Source organism: Puma concolor, chromosome D1, assembly GCF_028749965.1.
Source record: "Puma concolor isolate L17-30 chromosome D1, mPumCon1.1.hap2, whole genome shotgun sequence".
In the NCBI taxonomy this organism is placed as follows: Eukaryota; Metazoa; Chordata; class Mammalia; order Carnivora; family Felidae; genus Puma; species Puma concolor.
The window spans coordinates 3813312-3819311 of NC_141676.1; the positions used below are offsets into that span (position 1 = coordinate 3813312).

The 6000-nt window shown below is 50.7% G+C and overlaps 1 long non-coding RNA gene across 1 annotated transcript; it reads left to right on the forward strand.

Annotated features, from left to right (window-relative positions):
- The first annotated feature begins 4728 nt into the window (after window positions 1-4728).
- LOC147576324 (uncharacterized) lies at window positions 4729-5594 on the forward strand. Its single transcript, XR_015241407.1, has 2 exons — window positions 4729-4931; window positions 5343-5594. It is a non-coding gene; the product is annotated as an uncharacterized LOC147576324 (long non-coding RNA).
- The last annotated feature ends 406 nt before the right edge of the window (window positions 5595-6000 follow it).

A 6000-nucleotide genomic window follows, 5' to 3' on the forward strand; every position in this document is an offset into this window, starting at 1 on the left:
AGACTGAGGTAGCGCTGTGTCTCTTGTCCTGGAATGTGCTTCTCCATCTCCCTCCACGTGAGCTTCTTCTTCTCCTCTGGGACTCGGATCCGAGGCCTCCTTCCACTGAAGCCTCCCTTGGTCTACCTGTGGATGAGTGAAGGGCTCCTTAGGGTGCCCACTGCACCAGCCTCAACTAGAGCATGGATCCCATGATGTTGCTGTTGTTTCTCCCCTGGTCTTTCTGCAGAATGAGGCCGAGAACTCCTTAGGGCAAGCACAATGTCTGATTCACCTGCCTCTCCAGTACCCAGCAGCCAGAGTTTGTCCCAGCAGTATTTGGGGTTCAGTGAACATTGATTGGATGTATATGTGTGTATCTATCTATTGATTAGTCAGTCAATAAATGGATGATGAATGGATGATGGGTAGAAGAACGGATGGACAAATGCATTATGGATGGGCGGTTGGGTAAGTGGATGGATGGGTGGGTGTGTGGATGGGTGGATGGATGGATAATGGGTGGATGGATAGATGAGTGGATGAGTATACAGATGGGCGGATAGATGGGTGATAGGTGGATTGGTAAATGGACAGATGAGTGGGTAGATGAATGAATACACGGATGGCACATGGTTGGATACGTAGGTGGATAAATAGATAGCTTTTCCTCTATTTCACTTACAAAGTAACTTCTTGGGATTCGTAGAAATCCCAAACCAAGAGGGATCCTAAAACTCATCTTCAGAGCCAACAAAACCAAAGAGCTGTATTGAACAAAGTCTAGATTCCAAGGGCTGACAGGAAGAGTTCCCTGCTGTTGACATTATCTGCCTCTTGGTGGTAATGCCTTTTCCCACCACGATGTACCCTCCCTTGTCACACTTGGGCACACATGCATGTGGGCACATGGGAACATGCCCACAAGGGTGCACCCTCGTAACCCAGACAGCAGGGCATGTGCCCTCATAGGGCAGTCTGCACATCCTTACGCTCAGTGGGGTGGGGAGGAGACGGGAGGGTATCCTTGAGCCCTGCACACCTGTTCACCTGCTCACCTGCTCCTGCCATCTGGTCTGACCCAGATCCCACAGAACCCTGCCCCCGCCCCTCTCTGCCCCCCTCACTTCCTTTTAACCAGAGGCCTCCATGGGGACCCAAGATCCCCACAAACCCTGGGATCAGGGAATTGTATACCTGCTCTGTTCTTGTTAGAAGACGGGTGATGGGCCACACTCTTCCAGCGGACCTCCTTGTGGGAAGTGCGACCACAAGACACTGCCCGGACCTCCGCCCACGGCCCCAGTGGAGGAAGCAGGCGGCTCAGCGCCTGCGGTCTGGAGGGTCTGTTTAAGAACAAGGACACCATGCTACAGAGACGAGTGAAGCCCAAAACCAATCGTTTAGAATCCTGGTCATTGTGGCCCTGGGTGAGAAGCTCCCTGAGGTCGGCTTGGGGCAGGATGTCGTGGGGGCCGGCGCCCAGCCCAGAAACCAGACAAAGGGGCGAGAACGATTTGTAGGCTGGAGCAGAGAGGCCCATGGAGAGCCCTGGATGAACCCACGCGGGTGGGGCGTCTGTTTAAGCTTCATTATCTTCCTTGGCCGCCCGGCAGTGCCTCCTGCAAATGCCCAGGGCGCTGGCCCCCCAAATCATCACCAGCTCCCCCTACCCCTACCAGGTCAGGGAGTCAGACCGCGCCTCGCACTCAGAGAAGTGGCCTGCACATTCTGTTAGAGGGAGGACAGAGAAGGGACAGCTGGAAAGCTATCCCGAGGAAAGATGTGGCCGTGCCCACAGGCGGCAGGAGCTGTCATTCAATGCCCAAATCCAGGCTTCCGGAACCTGCATTTCCAGACAACCCCGTGTGGAGCTGTTCCATCCCACGGCTAGAGACAGAGGCCTCACTGCAAGGCAGGTCTCTCCTGGGTCTCTAAGGGAATGTGGGAGGGCAGAGGGCGGGGGATAGCCCCCAACCCCAACAGCCTTTGCAGAGCACAAGGGAGGAGACTGTCACCAAGTGTGGGAGTAGAGACCACCGTGCCGAGAGTCCTGGTGGTCTCCTTGCATGACCATTCACTCCCCCGTACTTCCAGAAAGTTCCTCCCACCCCTGTGCTTCGGGTCCTTCATCTATAAAATAGGCACTCGGGAAGGCCACAGCTCTGAGCCCCAGCCAGCCCCACAGAGCCATGACAAAGGTGATCTCAGCAAGGCCACAGCCATGACCACCTGGGTCAGAAACCACCAGGGCGTCTGGGATTTCTGGCTCCGCCCCCAACACCACCTCATCCTTACCCAGTCGTTTGCCGGCCCAAACGCTTTGGTCAGTTCACGCTGGGGCCCCCGCTGTCTCCCGGACAGGTCTGGGGCTACCCTGCTCCCAAAGCCCCCCAGCCTCACCCCCCCTTACCTGGCCTTTGAGACACAGACCCTCTCCCCTGAGAGGCTTGTCTTGGAAACTGTGCCTGAAGTCCCCCCCCAGCCTCAGTTTCCCCCACTTTATTTTTTTTTATTTTTTTTTTAACGTTTATTTATTTTTGAGACAGAGAGAGACAGAGCATGAACGGGGGAGGGTCAGAGAAAGAGGGAGACACAGAATCCGAAGCGGGCTCCAGGCTCTGAGCCGTCGGCACAGAGCCCGACGTGGGGCTCGAACTCACCGACCGTGAGATCATGACCTGAGCCGAAGTCGGACGCTTAACCAACTGAGCCACCCAGGCGCCCCCAAAACATGCTTTTCTTTGTGTAACAGTAAGTGCAAGCTGTCAACTCGTCCTGGGACAAACCTGCGTCCTATGGGAGCACCCAGTAGGGGCCTTGTCCACATCCAGCAACCTGCCTCTGAATCCCTTCTCTGGCCCCATAGCCTCCGTTGTCCCCAATGTCACTTAACAGTTCGCGGTGTCCTGGAGTCACTTCTCGTGTCTGAGCCTCTGGTGTTCACACATTCACGTGTGTCTCCACCGCTTAACGTCCACTCCCCTGGGACGGGCTCACCTTTGTGCCCCCACGGTCCCCGGCAGGGGTTCACCGTGCTGGTTAGGAGCTACTTGTGAGTTAAAACGCCCTCCGAAGTTTGACTGGGAAACCCGTTGGAAGCATCCACACCCTCCTGGTTTATCTGGACAGACGAAGTATACGGTTCACAGACACGTGGGTGGCTTCCAGCGCTAACCTGAGCCAGAAGTGGGTGGGCAGGAGGGGAGACAGGAGCAGGTGGAGTGGTCTGTGAAAGGAGATGCTCCCCACCCACCCACCTCCAGACTATGGTGTGGGGGCAGGAGTCCAGATGGGGCCCAACGAATACCACACTCGGGCGGGACACACTGCCTTTGATATCCGATCCTTTGCTCAGGCGAGCTCAGTTTCCCCTTTTGCCCCATTACAGCTGTACGGCAGGCAGAAGGCTGTGAGGGTTTTCTTTAAAAGAAAAAAAAAAATCCCAAACCTCTTTCAATGATGCTCACTCTCCTAGCGTTGAAGAGATTTACAAGACTTTTTTTCTTCTTTAACAATAGGTACAAGCTGCCAACTAATTCTAGGGCAAACCTCCCTCCTATAGTTTCTGGGAAACCCATGTCAACGTGCCTTCTGATGTGGTTGGGTAAGTAGTTTCTGATCAACCCAATGTGAACGCAAAATGGCCTGTATCAGTGTCCATTTGTTTGCGTGATGAGGGAGGAACCCTCCATAGGAAGCTGGAGCCTCCTTCACAGCTGCAGTGGGACAGGAGAGCTGGCCGCAAGCCAGAAGGCCGGGCTTCCCCCTCTGGTGGCCATGGCAGTGGGCTCGAGTACCCTATTCCTCTGCCTGGAGCCTCGGTATCCCATCTGCAAAATGCAAGTCATTCTCCCTGTGACCAGAGAAGATCAATTTAAGATCATGAATGAAAGGGCCCTGAAAAAAAATGGGACATGGGACATGAGTGGCAATTTTGACCCAGAGGAAAGTATTAAGTCATACTCAAGTTCTGCCTGGCTGTCATCAGATTAGCTAAGGGATCAGTCCCCGACCCCATGCGGTATTAGGTATAAACACACAAATAGGTTTAGAGTAGAAAAATGGAAAAATATTTAAATAAGGAGATTTCACAATGCTGAAAAGGTCAATTAACTAAGATGTGACCATCCTAAATGTGCACGCACTGAGTAAAAGAGAGGTCCAAAACACACTGAGTAAAAACAGACAGAACTGAGAAAAGAATTGGGCACATTGTTGAAGACTTCAACACTTCTCTTGTTAATTGCTGGAACAAGTTAACAGACCATCAAGCGTAATACAGATGACTTAAACAACACCGTCAGCCAACTGGACCAAATTAAACTTGTAGGGATGAAAAACACAATGTTTGAAATAAAATATCACTGAATGGAATCGACAACTCATTAGATGCTGCAGAAGAAAAGATTGGGGAACTTGAAGACATACCAAGAGAAACTATCCAAAATGAAGTACAAAGGAAAAAAAGAGATTAAACAGTGCCAGTGACCTGCAGGACAAGATCAGGTGGTCTAGTGTACCTATAACTGGAGACTCAGGGGTTGAGGAAAGAAAGCTAGTAGCGTGGTAGCCATTCTCTGAGATGGCTCCCAATGGTCCCCATCTTTTGGGATCCATGACCTTGACAGCCCCTCTCCACCCTGAATAGGGCTAATCTAGTTACCACTCAAACACTGCAGGAATGATGTTGTATGACTTCTGAGGACAGGTCATAAAGGACTTTGTGGCTTCAGCCTTATTCTCTCTCGGACCATGCACTCTGGGGGAAGCTGGCTGCCATGTTTGAAAGCACGCGGGCAGCCCTAGGAAGGGGTCCGCGTGGTGGAAAACTGAAACCAGCATGTGACTGCAGCCCCAGCTGACACGTAGATTGGGGCCTTCTTATGAAGGACCTTGAGCCAAAGGCACCCAGAGGAGCTGCTCCCACATTCCTGACCCACAAAAACTGTGTGAGATAATATGCTTGTTGTTTTTTTAATGTTTATTTATTTTTGAAGGAGAAAGAGACAGAGTGTGAGTGGGGGAGGGGCAGAGAGAGACAGACACACACACACACACACACACACACACACACACACACAGAATCTGAAGCAGGCTCCAGGCTCTGAGCTGTCAGCACAGAGTCTGACACGGGGATCGAACTCACAACCTGCGAGATCATGACCTGAGCCGAAGTCGGATGCTCAGCCGACTGAGCCACCCAGGCACCCCAGGCACTATGCTTGTTGTTTTAAGCCACTAGTTTGGGGGTATATGTTTATGCAACAAAAGATAACGAATATGAGGATGGGGCAGGAAAAATATCTGAAGAAACAATTGCCAAAAATGTTCCAAATATGATGTACGCTGTAAACCCACAGATCCGAGAATCCCAACGAATCCCAAGCAGGATAAACGTAAAGACAGTTTCACGGTGGCACATGAGAAGCCAACTGGTGATGAGGAGAAAATCTTAAAAGCATCTAGAGAAGAAGACACATGGTATATGGGGGAACAAAGTCAAGAACAACATTTTTCATTATGATCCAGTATATAGTACATCTTGATGAAAATGTAAAAGTGTGTATTCTGCCTTTGGGGGTGTAGACTTCAATAAATATCACTTCAGTCAAGGTGGTCTATGGCATTGCTCAAATTTTCCACATCTCTTAGGGTTTTTCCCCCCAGTGGATGCATCTGAGCAACATCCTGCTCATTATTTCATTAGATATGGGTAAAGATATATAAATATAAAATATATATATTTAATCCCCGTTCACTTATTTCTTCCACGACCCACCCCCCACCTCTGGCCACCACCAATCTATTTTCTGTATCTATGAGCTTTAGAGAGATCATACAGTGTCTTTCTCTGACCTATTTCGCTTAGCATAATGTTCTGGAGGTCCTTCCCTATTGCCACAAATGGTAAGATTTCAATCCTTTGTGCGGCTGAATAATATTCATATACATCACATAGGTACCACAATTGCTTAATCCATTCATCCGTCCGTGGAAATGTAGTTTGTTTCCATATCG